Here is an 18,748-nt window from a genome sequence, read left to right on the forward strand (position 1 = left end):
TTCCTTTGTCCCTACTCATAAAAATCTTCAAACCTTTAACAAGCCTCCTTTGTAAACCCAATAGAGGAAAAATATCTAGGTCAGGGCTTTTCAACCTTTTCACAGATTGTACCACTTTTCACACATGACAGTATTTGAGTACCACCAATGCTTAGCAAGGTGTCAAAAACTTGACTAAAAAAAAGGAAGGGGGGAATTTTGGGTTTTATTGATTAGATTCCTCCGTTGTTATAGAAATAGCTAGTTTATAATTTTATGGAAAAGTAAAAACGTTGAGGTTCAATGTCAATGCTTCCTTCTGCTGCAACAGAGGAATCAAATGCAAAGCAAGAAAGGCTCACAAAAGCCTCCCAGAATAAACACTAAACTCCGTGGTTTTTTCTTTAAGCTGCCTCGGGCATGTCACGTGTCACAGTGTTGCAACCTGAGACTGAAAGGCTCCAGCAATTGCGAAAAGCTTTAGCCTTAAATTAAGCCTGTTTACCTTCAAAGAAAACTTTCTAAAAGCCATAGATAGACTCAAAATAAGGGGGTAAAACTAACATTTGTTTAAAGGGATTAAACCTACAGAACTCAACACTTTGGACTCATTGCTAGCCTTTGTGAAACAGATTAAAATATTCCAATAACCAAAGCACACAAACCGACCCTCTAAATTACAAAACGCTGTACAAACTGCACAAAAATCCTTATGGTAACCCAATCAAGCTGCCAGCTGATCCAAGAACTAAATAAACCAACCTCCTTTCTGACATGCTCATCTCCTGGCTTTTCATTTCATCAGCGTTGATTGCATTCTCCTGGCTGGAGAAAACGAACTAGGAGACCTACTGCTTCTTCCCTGTCTCTTTTTCCTCCATGCCTGCTCAGCTTTCCTTCCATAGCTTCTTCTCCATCCCCTTCTCTTTCCCTGACTTTTTTTTTCCCTTTCCCGCCAAAGCCACCTCCGCGCTGCTTCCAGAAGTGCCAATCAATTGGAGCCAATCAGCTGGAGCCCTGCCGGCTCCTGGGGCTTCTGCTGAGCCCAGACAGTTATGCAGCTGCATCTCCCTCAGGGTTGGGTCACTTCAGCTCATTCCCCTCCCCCGCTACACTTCTCTAGGATGGTCACATACTACCTGGCATATGCCAAAATACCACAGGTGGTACACGTATCACCGGTTGAAAAGCCCTGATTTAAGGCTACTCTCTTGGTTTTTTTGTTTGTATATCCTTTTCAATTATTATTTTTTTTGAAAACCTTATTAAGTTTCAAAGAAGATAAAATATAAGGAAACAGAAAAAAAATTTAATGGGAAAAAAGGGGTCAAGGAAAAGATAAAATTGGGAGTGCAGAAGAAAGGAAGAAACATATAGAAAAGAATAACTTCTGACTTTCTTTGGTTAGAAGTATAAATGCAGTAACCTTTTGTTTTATGATTAACTATAACACTTTTATAATTCTACACAATTCTACACAATTCTAATAGTCAAATCCCAGAGTTAAAATTTCATTTCTTTTGGTTTCAAACAGAAACTGAAACTGATTTCCAAGTAAAACAAAACTAGACAAAGTCTTTTCATTTTTAATCAGAGCAATCAATTTGTGATGACTCCCCTGGAGGCTTTCCAAGATACCTCTCCAGATGTCAGCTTGGAGGAGGATGAACCAGTTCTGGGCACCTCAGGAAGGGAGTTGGTCAATGTCTCCCAGCAGTAATTTGGCTGAAACACAGCTGCAGCAGGACAGGGAAAGCATATGGCTACAGCCAGTCAGCAATGAGAAAGAGGAACAGCCTTCTGCCCCTGATCCAAGAACACATAGGGCAGAGAAAAGGGAGAAGCAGTGAAGGTCAGAGAGATTACTCACAAAGAGGCAGCCTTGCCCTTCTTAATGGGCTTCACTAGAAGTTGACTACTTAGCATAGCAGACAGATGGAGAAGATGCTGGGGAATACCAGTTCAGGCTGGGAAGACTCCTTAGACCCGTGGTGTGTGTGTATATGTGTTTGTGGGTGGGTAGGTGGGACAGCACACAATTTCCCCATTTCTGCCAACTCCATTAACTTCACCATCCTTTCTTCCATTGTGGGAATTTGTGAGTCTTTCCATCTCTGTACATATAAAAGTGCTGTCACCACATACAGGGAGTCCTCGACTTACAACTTATCCTTTAATGACCATTCAAAGTTACAAAAGTCTCTGAAAATGGGAATTACAACCTGGTTTTGAAGTGCCCCCCACCCCCATGCTCATATGACATGCATTTTGAGCAGTCTGCGACTGCCCTTCATTTACAACACTTTGCCACAGCCCATGGTTAGATGATCGTGAATTACACCATTTTTTGCCAGAAATTAGAAAATAAAATAAGTTATTTGGCAGACAAATGTTTCAGTCTTCCTGAAAGATGATTTGTGAAGACAAAGTGCAAGGAAGGTTATGTTCTACTAGAAGGGAGATAGAACCAAGGGGGCTCATGACTACGAATCCATGGTCATCTCATTGATCCAGACATGTCCACATAGGCAAGAAACATTCAATAGAGACTTCAGTGATTAAATGTTCCAATTCAATTATTTCTTAATCAGATGAGGACATCAATTCATCAAGCAGCAGACAAAGTAATGACCGGGCTGCAATTTTGGGTACAAGATAGTAATTAGATGCCTGTTCTACATCCAGTGGTGGGATTCAAATATGTGAACAACCGGTTCTCTGTGTGGATGCTGTTCAAGGGACAAATGTATGTACGACACTGAAAGACCAATCTGCAGGGACACTTAAATGTAAATAAGCTCTACCTTAAGAAGACAGTGAACATCATTTCCAAGTTCCACTACCTAAAGAAGGTGTTCCTTTGCCCCGTGCACTGGACTACACTTCCCACCTAGAGCTTTTGCTGGCTGATGGTCATCTCTAACAATCTAATCGATGAACTACCAAGGAGACAAACAATCAAGGAGGAAACAGTACTCCAATCAAAGGACAATCAAAGAGAAACCACACCTCCATCAACATTGGCAGGGCAAGCTATTGCATATAAACAGGAGCAAGCCCCCTCTCCTTTCTAGCACTGATGATATTACCTAGTTGGGTAATAAAATGTCTGTCTGCAAACAATCAAGCTCAGAGAACAGTGAAGATTATACCATGATGGGCATATCCTCCAACACATCCAAAAGAGTTTGAGGGGCCATTTTAGGACACATAGAACAGTGTTTCTCAACCTTGGAAACTTGAAGACGTGTGGACTTCAGCCCCCACAATTCCAAAAGCCCACACATGAAGTCCACACATGAAGCCCATTCTAGTGAGTCCGTGCCCATTCATATCCTTCAACTCTACTACCTCTCTGTTGCTGTGTTTCATTATTGTTTCACAAAAGATATAAAATAAAAGCTTAAAGCATTGGCAGATTCCCTTGACCATCTCTATTTACTCAACCTTTGGCTAGCGAAGGAACTGTGATGGATGAAGCAATTTTACTTCCTGGCAGTTCTGCTAATATAATATATAGGTTGTTGGCCTTTTATTGGAAGCGTTCCCCCCCTTAGCTTCTGTTTGGTTCCCTGCATTTTGCAGAGCTTTCGAAATAGAGAGATAACACATTCCTCTGATGTCAATTTGTGTAGATCGTGTAACTAAATAACTATATTAAAGTGGAAGGAACCTGTACATTGCATGGGTCAGAAGGAGGACTGAGAAGACCCCCTGCAGACCCCTCACATCCTAGATATAAATTGTTTCAACTCCTCACCTCAGGACAGCGCTACAGGGCAATGCATGCCAAAACAACTAGACACAAAGACAGTTTTTTGTTCCTTCCTGCCATCACTCTGCTGAGCACCTAATTCTCACTGTACTGTCATGTCTAATATAATATATAGGTTGTTGGTCTTTTATTGGAAGTGCTCCCCCCTTCGCTTCCGTTTGGTCTCCTGCATTCTGCAGAGCTTTCGAAATGTTGTACGGCTGTCATATTATTGTTATCATCTTCTCTACTGCCCCCTCTTATTGGTATCATTATTATGATCATTATTACTCCGTTGCTTTGCATGCACGCTGAGAGCTTTGGCACCGGACTCAAAGTTCCTTGTGTGTTTAATCACACTTGGCCACATATTCTATGAAAGCGATAGAGGTAACGGTGTGGGATGCTGTTTGTAGAATACGGCCATACCATTGTAGGCGTTTCTCCTGCATATTGGTGTGGTGCTTCTTAAAACATTGCCTAAAATAAGTGTTTGAATCATAAAAGTTCAGAGCAGTGAATTCTTACAGGGGTCCAAAAAGAGACATCTAACAATGAATAGTAGAGTTGGAAGGGACTTTGGAGGTCATCTAATAGTCCAGCCTGTACCATTTTTGACAAATGGCTGTCCAGTCTCTTCTTTAAAACCTCCAGTGGTGGAGCACCCACAAGTTCTGGAGGCAAGCTCTTCCATTGGTGAATTGTTCTCACTGTCAGGAAATTTCTCCTTAGTTCTAGGTTGCTTCTCTCTTTGGTGATCTTCTACCCTTTGCTTCTTGTCCTGCCTTTAGATGCTTTGAAGAATCCGACGTGGACAATCCAGAGCCTTGGCTTAACTTCAAACTTCCTTTAAAATCAAACTTCTGATACAAGAAAATTTTTAGAGAGGAATAAAAAAGAAAAAAGGCAGTTTTTCTGAATCGCACGAAAATCGCTGCACAGGATCTGCCTCCCTTTCTGAGGACCGGCTGCTGCTGTAACAAAAGATAACCAAAAGTGAATGAGGAAGGCAGTGGATAGCAGAAAGGAACAGCTGGAGGAGAGAAACACACACACACACACACACACACACACACACACACACACACCATAATTTTTATCTACTGTTTGGAATAAGGTCTGCTGCTGAATCCCCTGTAAATCTGTTGCTTTGTTATGTGGGTGTCTTGCTTTTTAATTGCTAATGGTTGCCTTAGGGATCCATCATTTCTTCCTGGAATGTGACATTCAGGGACAACAATTTAGCCTGTCCTTCTTTCCAGGTGCCTTTCAATAACTGTGCGGTGACATTTATAAATCACAAGAGGCAGATTCTGATCTGGATAGCAACCAGGGGGATGGGAGGGGGGTGGAAATGGGAAGATCTTTACTGGCTGGATAAAAGGAAATAAAAATATTTACCTTTCATCAGTTCAACAGCAGGTTTGAGAGAAAGTATCTTCCTGGGCTCCAAGATCACTGCAGATGGGGACTGCAGCCAAGAAATTAAAAGACACTTGCTCCTGGGGAGGAAAGTTATGGCAAATCTAGACAGCATATTAAAAAGCAGAGACGTCACCCTGCCAACAAAAGTACGTATAGTCCAGGCCATGGTTTTCCCAGTTGCAATGTAAGGCTGTGAAAGTTGGACCATAAGAAAGGCTGAGCGCCAAAGAATTGAGGCTTTCAAACTATGGTGCTGGAGAAGACTCCTGCGAGTCCCCTGGACTGCAAGGCGATCAAACCGGTCAGTCCTAGAGGAGACCAACCCTAATTGCTCTTTAGGCAGCCAGATCCTGAAGTTGAAACTCAAGTCCTTTGGCCACCTAATGAGAAGGAAGGACTCACTGGAGAAGGGCCTAATGCTGGGAAAGATGGAGGGCAAGAGAAGAAGGGGACGACAGAGAATGAGGTGGCTGGATGGAGTCACTGAAGCAGTAGGCGTGAGCTTAAATGGACTCCAAAAGATGGCAGAGGACAGGAAGGCCTGGAGGAATGTGGTCCATGGGGTCGCGATGGGTCGGACACGACTTCGCAACTAACAACAATGATATTAAAATCATTAGGGCATTTGGGGGGCCGCAGATGCTGGAGATGGTAGAATTGGACAAAGGATCTGGGTGCCCCAAATCTGCCCCAAACTTCCTGACTCAGCCTTCTACCCACCCACCCCGCTAGGGAGAAGCATAAAGGGTGCCCCCCCCATCTACAGGAGAACCACATGTAGTCCTTGCCTTATGACCACAAGTGAGTCAAAATCTCCATTGGTAAGCAAGACAGTTGTTAAGTGAGTTTTGTCCTATTTTACGACCTTTATTGCCAAAGCAGTGACCCACTGCAGTTTGTTTAATTAGTAACACGGTTGTTAAGTGAATCCGGCTTCCCCCATTGACTTTGCTGGTCAAGAGTTCGCAAAAGGGGATCACATGACTCTGGGACACGGCAACCGTCATCAATATGAGCCAATTGCCAAGCGGCCGAATCCTGATTACGTGACCCTGAGGATGCTGCAATGGTCGTAGGTGTGGAAAACGGTCCTAACTCCCTTTTGGAGTGCCTTTGTAACTTCAGACAGTCACTAGAGGAATGGTTGAAAGTCAAGGAATGCCTGTAGCTTCAATTGCTAATCCAGTCATTATCTTATCTCTCTCCTCAGATAGTTTGCAAGCTGGAAAGGCTAGCAAATGTAAACACTCCATATGAAAGATCAAGATCACTTGGCAATTTTAAGATGAATGGACTTCAGCTCCCAGAATTGCCCCACCAGAATGCTGGTGGGGCAATTCTGGGAGTTGAAGTCCAGACTGTCTAAGAGGAATTCTGGGAGTTGAAGTCCAGACTGTCTAAGAGGAATTCTGGGAGTTGAAGTCCCCCCATCTTCAAGCCGAGAAACGGTGATCCAGAAGATGTCCAGAGGAATTCAGCAGAATTTAATTCTATTAGGATTGACTGCTGACTTTAATCCTTGGCCTGGGGGAGACCAGGATCAAGATTCAGTGAATGAAACATCATCCAAACGATTGAACAGCATGTCTTTAATCATTTCCAGTTTCTGTCACATTAACAATTATAATTTGGCAGCAAAAGCTGGAGTGGCCTTGGGGGCAAGCAATGACTTTAGGGAGTTGTAGTTAGTCATCTCAGCACGAAACACGCAGAAAACTGGAAAATTGAAAACCGTGTAAACCTCAACCTTACCGTAGAATTTTGTGCCCACCTGCTTCAGAAATAAGCTCGCGGCTTTGCAGGACATTTACTCCAAGGAAAGGAGACATAGGATCCCAGTCTAACCTATGTATGTTATTCAGAAGAAAATCTGACAACGTTGAAAACTATATATGCCTCGGAAGGACAGAATAGCACTGAATAACAGGATAACTCAGTTGGCAGGGACCTTGGAGGTCTTCTAGTGCAACCTCCTGCTCAAGCAGGAGACCTTATACCATTTCAGACAAATGGCTGTCCAGTCTCTTCTTAAAAACTTCCGGTGTTGGAGCATTTACCACTTCTGGAGGCAGGTTGTTCCACTGGTTAATTGTTCTAACTGTCAGGAAGTTTCTCCTTAGTTCTAGGTTGCTTCTCTCCTTGATTAGTTCCCATCCACTGCTTCTTTGTCCTGCCTTCAGGGGCTTTGGAAAATAGGTTGATGACCCCCCCCCTTCTTTGTGGCAGCCCCTTAGAAATTGGAACACTGCTCTTTTGCTGCTTAAGTCATGTAGCCAATCAGGTATTCGTAGCAATTTTCCTCTTCACTTAATTTTTCACTCGCTGTGTAACTTTGAACAACTTGAAATGGATTCGTATGCTTTGAAGTAATTAATGTATCACAGCAACTGCTGCCTAATGAAAAATGTCATTTTTCATTAGAATACCTTCCAAGTGTTCTTTCCTGGTTAAAATTACATCTCAGCCCATTTTCAGCTTCAAGCATGGATGTCCGCAAGAAGGGCGTTAAGGAAAACATGCCACTCTCCATCGTGCAATTGAAGACCTCTCCAAAAAGGGCAGGGCTTTGATCCCACGGTTGCGCTGCCATCTTGCCTTTTTTTTTTACCCATCTGTGTGGACACCCCCTGGCTCAGAATATCCCTCATGATCATCCATGAGACCCATTAAATCAGTGGTGACGAAGCTATGGCGCGGGTGCCAGGGGCGGCACTCAGAGCCCTCTCTGTGGGCACGCATGCCGTCGGCCCAGTCCTAGGCCTTCAGCTGGGTTTTACAAAACCTTTTCGCTTTAGGCCTCCGCCGCTGTGTGCAAAAAAAAAAAAAGGTTCAATCAATCAGTCAATTTCAACTTCTCGCGGGAAAAAAAAAAGATCTTGCAAAGTTGGAATTGATTGATTGAACTTTTTAGTCCCACCCAGTCTGCCATTACCACTGCAGCCACGCCCACCCAATGGGCCATGCCCATCCAATGGGCCACGCCCACCCAATGGGCCACACCCACTCAATGGGCCACACCCAGCCAATGGGCCCCATCCACCTGGCACTTGACGATGCATCAGTGGGTTTTGGGTTGCAGTTTGGGCACTCGGTCTCTAAAAGGTTCGCCATCACTGCATTAAATCTTTCTGCCTTCATATTTTTTTATTGGTTTATCAAAGTATAAAATACAGAAAGACAAAGAAAAATGAAAACAGTAGGAAAATATGGGAGGAAAAGAGGAAGAGGAGAAAGTGTGCAGTAAAGGAGAGGAGAAAAAGACAAGCTTTGGCTTCCGACTCATTTTGGTGCAGTAGAATAAGGTAATAACATACAACCTCTAATTTTTTTTCTTTTCCATAATACATGCTAACCATTTCTACAACAACAAACCTATCTACTGTGTTCAACAAAACCCCAAATCAAAGTTTCATTTTGTTTCCGCCGCAAGCACAAAGTTCAAAAGTGATTTCCAAGGAGAAACAGCATTAATTGTATTCTTTTGTTTAATCGAAGCATGAAGCCGATTAAATCCTTGTGGATGTCTCTGACAATGCCCCAAAAGTACAAATGGTACGTACAAGAAATTACTGATCAGCTCTTCTCAAAACATGATCCTCTTAAAAGGACAACTTATATCATTCCAATTTTTTTTCCAGTGGGTCAAAATAAATCTATTGTTTTATAGATTGGACAAATGAAACAGGTGGTAGATTGACCCGCTACGAATGGATGAGCAATAGTTCACCAATTATACTGAGAGACTTAAATGAAGAATATTGTATTCTCCACACACTGCTTTCCTTTTCCATTTCAGAATAGGTGTTTTTCTAACTTGTGCCAACGTGAGCCCAGCTTTGCTGTTTTCCCACTGAAATATAATTCAGTCTAGGCAACATCTGAACTCTTATTTTATTTATTAGGTTTTTATCTTTCCTTTATTACTTTATAACTCAAGACAGCGAGCATACCTAATACTCCTTTCTCTTATTTTCCCCATAACAACAATTCTATGAAATGGGTTGGGTTGAGAGAGAGAGAGATTGGCCCAAAATCATCCAGTTAGTTGTCATGGCTAAGGTGGGACTAGAATTCACTGTCTCCTAGTGAGTTCTAGTCCCACCTTAGTCTCCTAGTGGGTCCAAGATCACCCTGCTGGCTTTCATGCCTAAGGCGGGACTAGAACTCATGATCTCCTAGCAATTGGTCCAAGATCACCCTGCTGTCTTTCATGCCTAAGACAGGACTAGAACTCACCATCTCCTGGTTTCTAGGCCTGCACCTTAACCATTACACCAAACTGGCTAACACTATATCTCTTCTTTGGTTTCTGACCAATGCCTTCCATGACCTTTCTCAGATGCCTGTTCCAAGTCCAAGAACATGTCCCATGCCTTGTTGTCTTTTTTGAGGCAGGTCTTCTACATCTCCAATCAACACAGCTCTGGGAAGCTGAGATTTACTGGTTCTTGCCTGAGCACACAACCCATGTACCAATGCTTTAAGCTGGCAGAGAAGATGGCAAAGCCTGCTCCAGGGATCTAAGATGGCTGCTTTATTCTGCCACATGGTAGGACTCAACCCGCGGCTGCTCTTCTGACCCACATATCTGACCCACATATCTCTGTCATCTTGTAGGTCACTCTATAGATGTATCCTCCCATTCTGCAGAGACTTCACAGTCACCTGGATCCTGAAACTCTCAGGTGCTTAGTCAAACTTGTGGGCAATTGAGAAACTCTGTTCTAGGCCAAAGAGGTCCAGTGTAACGAATTGTCCGTCAAGACAGAGGCGTCTTTTGACTACCTCCGTTCAATGGGATATTTTGGGCTGCCTCCAAAGATGAGGGTGAATCAGGCGCTGGCAGATCCCAGGGGTGCTCTAGCTGTGACTTCGCTGCCCCTTCTTGCAAAGAAAGCCAGACTTGCTTCATATTGAGAAAACAGCTGGAGGCTAGAAGGACTTTCCCCGCCATTTGTGGATTACTTTTCTGGTTTCAGATCAAAATCCACCTCTTTCCCCAGGCTTTAACTGCTCTAGCTGCCTCCCTAGAGTCCGTTGTTGGTTTCAATTTAAAATGGAGTTGGGTGAGCTGAACGGTTTCCAGCTCTGGCTGAAGGACATGTCCGAAAATAATTGGTGGTTGGAGCTGCCCCCCAGCAAGGGGTGGAAAAGATTAGGCTGGTAGCAGCTGATGGTTCCATGCCTTCATTGTGACCTCTCTCCCTCAAAGAAGAGCAATCCGGGGAGGGGAGAATGGGCGCTACACTGCAGAAGCAGCAAGCTAAGAAGCATCTTTTAATTTTATCTCCTTCTTTCCTATGAAAGGGAGGGAAACAAATACATACCATCAAGAAATATGGGGAAGAAACCTAGGCTCCCTAACTACCGTTTGCTTAATCATAGTTTTCAATAAAGGAGAATATTTATAGTTCAGGGTTGAACTGTGGGGTCCTTGGTGCTCTCTGATCTTGGTTGTTTTCTTGCAGACGTTTCATTACCCAACTGGGTAACATCATCAGTGCTGGAAGGGAGAGGGGTTTGCAGAGAGGAGGAGGAAGAGGAAGACTTTGGGGTCCTTGGTGGTCTCTGAGCTGGGTGGTTTTTCTTGCAGACCTTTCTTACCCAAGTAATGAAGTTACCTAGTTTGAGTAATGAAATGTCTGCAAGAAAACAACCAAGCTCAGAGAGCACTAAGGAACCCTAATCCTAGCTTGTTCAAATAACCACCATGAGCTGGATCCAAATCATATTAAGCCATGAACCATAGTTTAATACACTACTATGATTGGATTCACACAATATACTAAATCAAAGCCAGGACTGAAAAGACAATGATTCCTGGATTGTGTAAAGACATGAATTAAGTTACAGTGAGTTTCTGGCTTGTAATTTTAAAAAAGGGTGAAGAGTTACTATTATATTAGTTTAGGCTTGGTATGATAAAAGTTGGAAACCATTTCTTTATTGTTGCCTTTGTTTCTTTTTCTCTTTTCTTGTTTCTTTGTCTCTTCCTCCTGCATTTCTTAAAACTTCTTTCTCACTTTTCTTTCATCTTTCATCTTAGTTTGTATTGGCTTTTACTGGGTCTATCAAAAGCTTCAGTTAAAATAAAGCAGAAAGGGAAGAAAAGAAGGAAAGAGGAGGGGAGGGAAGGGAAGGAGAAAGGAAGAGGCAGGAGAAGGGAAAGTAGGCAGATGAACCTGCCCTTTTAGAAGCTGAGACACCAAACTCAATTTCTGAGCGGTTTCTTGGTTTTCAGCTGGAGTCAAAGTAGTTGGGGAAAGACCATCTAGAGCAGACATGTCAAACACAAGGCCCGGGGGCCGGATGTGGCCTGCAAAGTGGTTTCATGTGGCCCGCAAAACCATCCTGGAAACAGTGAGGGAACGGCCCCCACTGCCTTGGCCCTGGTCGCCTGGTCGCCAATATTCAATTTTGTGGTGGTCCTCTATGCTGAAACGCATTTAGTCTTAGCTCCACAAGGCCGTCTGGAAACAGCGAGGAACCGTCCCCTGCTGCATCGCCCCTTCCCCTGGGTGTGCGCTGGGGAGGTGTCACCCTTTGTGAGGAATGAAGAAATGGACCATGCCTTGGCACTTGCCCCGGTCCCACCCCCTTCTGCCAGAGACCCTCAGATCTGTCCCACTCCTGCCCAGGCCCCCACTGGCACCCTTGACGCGAATGATGTAGAGCTGGCCACGCCCACCCAGTAGGCCGCACCTACCCTGGCCACACCCCCCCTAGGGCAACCGCAATGCTGATGCAGCCCTCAATGAAACTGAGTTTCACACCCCTGATCTAGAGACCCAGAAAGTTTGGACACCGCTCTACTTTTCAGACCCACGTCCCCCTGTTAAAGGAGCTTGAATTGCTCCAAAGAGCAATGGCTCTTTTTAAAAATAGATATAGATGAAAGTATGGTAATTTTTCCTAAAAAAAAAAAAAGTGGGTGGGGAGGGACTCTTTTGGCTAGAGAATAGTCCTGGCTGGAAATCAAATTCTCTGAGTCTCAATGGAGACTTCTCTTCTGAGCTGTGCACCAAATGGCTGCAAGGAGATGCAGAAAAATCTAAACCTTTACTGCCATTGAGCAGTTGCAGCCAAAAGAGGAAGGAAGCAGGGAGGAGGAGGAGGAGGAGGAGGAGGAGGAGGAGGAGGAGGAGGAGGAGGAGGAGGAGGAGGAGGAGGAGAGCGAGACGAAAAGGCCATTGGCTGGAGAAACCTCTAAGGGCTCCTGTTCCAGGACACGTTGTTGAGGCAATGACTGACTCAGAAGGGATAGCACAAGGAGAACGTGATAACAGCAACAGCTCTTTCATTGCTCGTTGTCTCCTTGCTTCTGAGTTCTACTTCAGCTATGGCTCTTAGTGGGGCCCGAGACCTAGGCTGACAAGTCTACTCTGCAAAAGTCAGGATGGCCTCTTTGCTGTCCTCTAATGGCTTCATATCTTTGCACCAGAGATATGCTAGTTCCATCCTATGATCCTAAAATCAGGTTGTTGAAGACACGGGGTGAAGCCAGGCTGTCAAGGGCCTTCAGTGGGCCTGTAGGGCCAAATAGCCTTTCCGGTCTTCACTATATTTATGCCAGAGGTGTAAACTTTAGCTCAACTAGAAAGCTGGTTGGCAAGGTTGGGGTGCTGTCAATGTACTTCACATAGCTTATGAATTGGAGTTTGGCTTGCATCCTGACCATAAAAATTGTCATGTTGAATTGTCATGATCAGAAAGTTGTAAACCGACAAGAAAGCTATGGAACTTCAGCTGTAGATCCAAGATGGGGGAATTTGGGATTTAGGCATGGTAAGCCTGTAATTTTTGTGAAGAGCCATTTGCACGTCTGGTAGAGTAACACCCCCGGCCTGTTTTCTAATCAAAGACTGTAGCTGGACGTCTTGTATGATACAGCACTCCAGCCAAATCAGAGTTGGGGCAGTTGATCTTTGTCTTTGGTGTTGCTCTCCGTGGTTCTGAAACTACAGTAGTGCCCCCCCCCCAAGATCTCTCCATGGTGCTGAAGTTACAGCTAAGATACAGGCAGTCCTTGGCTTACGACAATTCATTTAGTGACCGTTGAAAGTTACAATGGCACTGAAAAAAGTGACTGATGACCATTTTTCGCACTTAAAACCTTTATAGCATCTCCATGATCAGGTGATCAAAATTTGGACGCCTGGCAACCGGTTCATACTTACGACCGTTGCCGTGTCCCAAGGTTACGTGATCCCCTTTTGCAACCTTTTGACAAAATCAATGGGGATTCACTTAACAACGGTGGTAGGAAAGGTCGTAAAACAGGGCAAAATTCACACTTAACAAACGTCTCACTTAACAACAGAAATTTTGGGCTCTGTTGTGGTCGTAAGTCGAGGACTACCTGTACTGCAGAGAACCTCCAAACTCCCAGGCCTCTGGTAGAGACCCCGAGACTGAGGAAGCCACAGACCACCCGGAGGGCTGAGCAAGTAATGCTTATGTACATACTTTACAGCTGCCATTGTAATAATAATAATAATAATAATAATAATAATAATAATAATAATAATTGTCGATAAGAAAGACAAAAAAGTCTGGATAGTGGACGTGGCAGTGCCTGGAGATAGCAGAATAGAAGAGAAAGAACTGGAGAAGATAACAAAATACAAAGACCTACAAATAGAAATAGAAAGACTGTGGCAAAAGCAAGCAAGGGTAGTACCAATAGTCATAGGCGCCTTGGGTGCAATCCCAAAACAACTGGAGCACCACTTGAACACCATCCTCGGCACTGACAAATTCACCATTAGTCAATTGCAAAAGGCGGCCTTACTAGGAACTGCTTCCATCCTGCGACGATATCTGTAATACCATCAAGCATCCACATCTGCCTATCCCAGGTCCTTGGGAAGGACTCGATAGGTAGACAAAATGCCAAATCCAGTCTGAACATCTGGCTGACTGTGTGATGATCCATAATAATAATAGTAAAGTTGGAAGGGACCTTGGAGGTCATCTAGTCCAACCCCCTGCTCAGGCAGGAAACACTACACCATTTCAGACAAATGGCTGTCCAGTCTCTTCTTAATAACTTCCAGTGTTGGAGCATTCACCGCTTCTGGAGGCAGGTTGTTCCACTGGTTAATTATTCTAACTGTCAGGAAATTTCTCCTTAGTTCTAGGTTGCTTCTTTCTTCGGTCAGTTTCCATCCGTTGCTTCTTGTCCTGCCTTCAGGGGCTTTGGAGAATAGCTTGACTCCCTCTTCTTTGGGGCAGCCCCTGAGATATTGGAACACGACTATCATGTCCCCCCCCCATCCTTCTCTTCATTAAACTGGACATACCCAATAGTGACTCTATTCAAACCAATGCGATTGGCTTTGCTTTAATATTTAGAATCCCATCCTTCTCTTCTCCCAAAAGCTTTCAAGAAAACAGCTAATAGTATTCGGTAGCCTCTTAAAATCACTCTTCTTAATTATGAAAAACAAGCAAAAGTTATAGAAACAGGAACCAGCTGAAAAACGAGCAATACTATGGCTCCCTCCTCCTTCGTTAAAAGGCCGCAAATCTTTTGAGAACAGAGAAGGAAATGTTCTCTCTCTTTTTATGTTTTCATTTCTCTGCGGTCAATAAATATTGACCAGGAACACCAAGAAGTGGCTAAACAATATGAACCAACCTTTCCTTTTCATAGCTGTGCCCCCCCCCACCCTCAGTCATTTCAGTCATCTGTAATGTCTAGATCTCCTGCAACTGCGGAAGCTTTGAGAAAACACAAAGAACTGACAAAGAAAACACAACAACAACAACAACAACAAAGAACTAACACCAAGTGAAAAATGAGCTGCTGGATCTGTGCAACTGAGCAATCTTCACCCTACGGCAGTGGTTCTCAACCTTTCTAATGCCGCGACCCCATAATACATCACCCATGTTGTGGTGACCCCCAACCACTTATACATCACCGGGTGCCAGGGGCGTGGCCAAAGAAAAGGGGGAAAAATGGCGGACAGCCTTGTTTGGCGACCCCCGTGAAATGGTCGTTCGACCCCAAATGGGGTCCCGACCCACAGGTTGAGAACCATTGCCCTACGGGTTACAAGTGTGCAACTTTGTGCTCAGCACACCACTAGGACGGATGGCAGTTTTATGTTGGATTGCCCTCTAGAAGAATAAAAACAAGATGCCCATAAAATGGGGGGGGAAATCACAATCTTTTAAAAACAATCTTATTAAAATAATTTTCTCCGTCTCATTTTCTGCCCCAAGGACTCACCTCGGGGGATTTGCCAAGTGAAAACGAGAAATAGCATACAATGAGTTATCGCTGAACCAATCAGTGGAGCAAAATTATTGAACCCTCAGCAAAGACCCTGGGGGATCACGCAGCCTGAGCACGTTTGTACAAATCTGGCACTGGGCTGTGATAACCACCCCGAGTCACCACAGAATCAAGAACAATAGTGAAGAACAATATAGACCTGTGCAGTTAGTTACCTGCTGGGTTTAATTGGGGATTATTTGCCCTCCTTATGTTGAAATAAAATAGAGGAACACACAAATGAATGTGGTTTTCATGGATAATGGGGGGGGGTGAAACCTTGAAAGCTTTTTCAATTTTAAAACATGCCCCAAAGATCTTTCAAAGGACAGTGAGTTGTAATTCAGTCAATAAATAGGAAAGGATGAATAACAGAATAACAGATCTGGAAGGGACCTTGGAGGTCTTCTAGTTCAACCCCCTGCTCAGGCAGGAAATCCTACCTACATCATTTCAAAGTCCCTGGTTCATTTTATAATAATAATAATAATAATAGTTAAGTTGGAAGGGACCTTGGAGGTCATCTAGTCCAACGCCCTGCTCAGGCAGGAAACACTATACCATTTTGGACAAATGGTTGTCTAGTTTCTTCTTCAAAACTTCCAGTGTTGGAGCATTCACCGCTTCTGGAGGCAGGTTGTTCCACTGGTTAATTGTTCTAACTGTCAGGAAGTTTCTCCTTAGTTCTAGGTTGCTTCTCTCCTTGATTATTTTCCATCTGTTGCTTCTCGTCCTGCCTTCAGGTGCTTTGGAGAATAGCTTGACTGCCTCTTCTTTGTGGCAGCCCCTGAGATATTGGAAGACTGCTATCACGTCCCCCCTTGTCCTTCTCTTTGTTAAACTAGACATACCCAATTCCAGCAGCCGTTCCTTATATGTTTTAGCCTCCAGTCCTCTAATCATCTTCGTTGCTCTTCTCTGTACTCTTTCTAGAGTCTCAACATCTTTTTTACTTCGTGGTGACCTTACCAAGGCCTTGTAAAGTGGTATTAATACTTCACGTGATCTTGATTCTATCCCTCTGTTAATGCAGCCCAGCACTGTGTTGGCCTTTTTGGCAGCTGCAGCACACTGCTGACTCATATTTAGGTGATTGTCCACTAGGACTTGAGATCCCTCTCACAGTTACTACTATTTTGATTTCAGGGACATCAAAGCATTTCAAAATATCTGCTTTACAGCCGATCCTTGATTTATGACCACAATTGAGCCCAAAATTTCTGTTGCTAAGTGAGACATTTGTTGAGATTTGCCCCGGTTTACAATCTTTCTTGCACACTGTTGTTAAGTGAATCACTGCACTGGTTACACAGTGGCCACTGTTGTTAAGTGAATCTGGCTTTCCCGTTGCTTGTCGGAAGGTCACAAAAGGGGAGCCCCTGATCCCGTGACACTGCAACCATCATAAATATGAGTCAGTTGCCAAGCATCTGAATTCTGATGATCTGACTATAGGGATGCTGCAACTGCCATAAGTGTGAAAAAATGGTCATAAATGGTCACATTTTTCAGTTCCGTTGGAACTTTGAACGGTCCCTAAATGAACTGTTGTAAGTTCGAGGATTACCTGCATTAAGGTAATTATTGCTAATTTGCTATGATAATAGAGACGGATGTCTTTTTCAGTGGAATTATATTAATGAATTGCCACCTGCACCAAACTGTTAATTCAAGCTGAAATTCCAGGTGGTCCTTCGGCTACGTGCTAGTTCTACAATCCGGCTGAAAATAACCCCGATTGCTTCTAGCTCAGTGGTTCTCAACCTTTTTAATGCCACGACCCCCAACCGGTCGTAAGTCGAGGACTATTCAACTGGTGCAGCACCGTTTGCAGACTGGGATTTTTGGCGGGCTCAGCAGGACAGAGACAGCTTAGATAATTCCTATTGGCTTTTGAAAGCCAATAGAATTAGACTCTATTCAAGAGAGTCTATTCTATTGGCTTTCAAAAGCCAATAGAATAAAAGGGAGTAGCACAGCTAAGGAAAAGGGGGGAAAAAATGGTGGACTGTGTTGTTTGGCGACCCCCGTGAAATGGTCGTTCGACCCCAAATGGGGTCCCGACCCACAGGTGGAGAACCACTGTTCTAGCTGAAGCCATGTTTGTTAAAACTGTGTTAACCGAATAAAAGACCATTGACTAGAACGGCATGGCATGTTAAGCCAAAACTAAAAATTTGGCAAGCCAGTTCCATCCTAGCACGGGGCAAGGACTTCCTGGCTGCTACTGCAAACAGGATGTTTAAAATTAAAAAGTAATTGGTTTGATGCAGAAGTGTTTGGAAATGAATGAACAAGGCAAAAATGCTTTTCATCCTAAAGGACCTCTTGGCCCTGGCTGCCTCTCAAAGTGCTGTGAATAGAATTGGAGACACCACAGGCGAACCTTCTCAAAACTGATGTACTGGTGATTCAAACTTTCTTCAGAAAGAGAGGATAGTTTTGTCCTTCTGGATAAAAAAAAAAAAAAAAAAGTGGAGTCTAAAGTCGGGATGCTTTAATCATTATCTAGTTCTTACAAATCTTTTTTTTTAATAGCTAAAAGAAAGGAGGAAAAAACAAAGAGCGTAAAAAATAAACGAGGCGTCTGTTACGGTCCTTTTTTTTTTTTTTGCATGTATTCATTTTAAGTAGAATGATAGAATATTTGTACCTCAAGGTACCATCTCAGTAACTTTTAAGTTGCATTGCCTTCCACTCCAAGAATTGGAGTCAATGAATGAATGAATTAATTAATTCTTCTTAATGTGGCTGAGATGGAGAAACACTGGTTAAAACTAAAAAGAGAATAACAGAGGTTTTGGAAAAATGAGCAGCTATTGAAGTCTGAAGAGTCTGTTGCCAAACCAACACAACGCGGAGCGGTTTAAAATGTGCGGGTTTACACAGTTTGCATCAGTCACAGTTTATATTCTTATGACCTGCCAAACTACACACTAATTCCAAATTCAGACCTGTTCTGAGGGTTCAGCACCTCAAACCAGAATCTCCCTTGTGCCCCCCCCCTCCATTCGTTTGGCTGGAAGTCAAAGAATAAAATAATTGATTGCTATTAAATGGCAATCGGTTGTTTTTTTATTATTATTATTTATGGAAGGGTATGGATTCATCAAAGGGTATAGAAACATATTAAGCCAGAACCAAGCCAACTCCATTTTATGGTTGCGCTTCCACCTCCTAAAGCACAATTATTGAGGGGAACCACACATTCCCCCCCCCCCAAGATGCTTGTGAACTGAACTTAGCACGTCGGAAACAAAAGCCGGAGAGTCAGAAGCTGCTTGGCATTCATGCACCCCACTCCTCAG

General features: G+C 43.6%; 1 protein-coding gene across 1 annotated transcript in view; it reads right to left on the bottom strand.

Moving 5' to 3' along the window:
- Window positions 1-1,707: 1,707 nt before the first annotated feature.
- Window positions 1,708-18,748, bottom strand: part of ANKS3 (ankyrin repeat and sterile alpha motif domain containing 3) — a 61,511-nt gene continuing 44,470 nt past the window's right edge. Inside the window, exon 17 of the mRNA XM_039349894.1 lies at window positions 1,708-4,707. The gene's annotated coding sequence lies outside the window, so the exon portion shown is untranslated. The remainder of the gene's footprint in view (window positions 4,708-18,748) is intronic.

Source organism: Crotalus tigris, unplaced genomic scaffold (assembly GCF_016545835.1).
Source record: "Crotalus tigris isolate CLP2741 ecotype Arizona unplaced genomic scaffold, ASM1654583v1 scf7180000018301.7375997, whole genome shotgun sequence".
Taxonomy (NCBI): domain Eukaryota; kingdom Metazoa; phylum Chordata; class Lepidosauria; order Squamata; family Viperidae; genus Crotalus; species Crotalus tigris.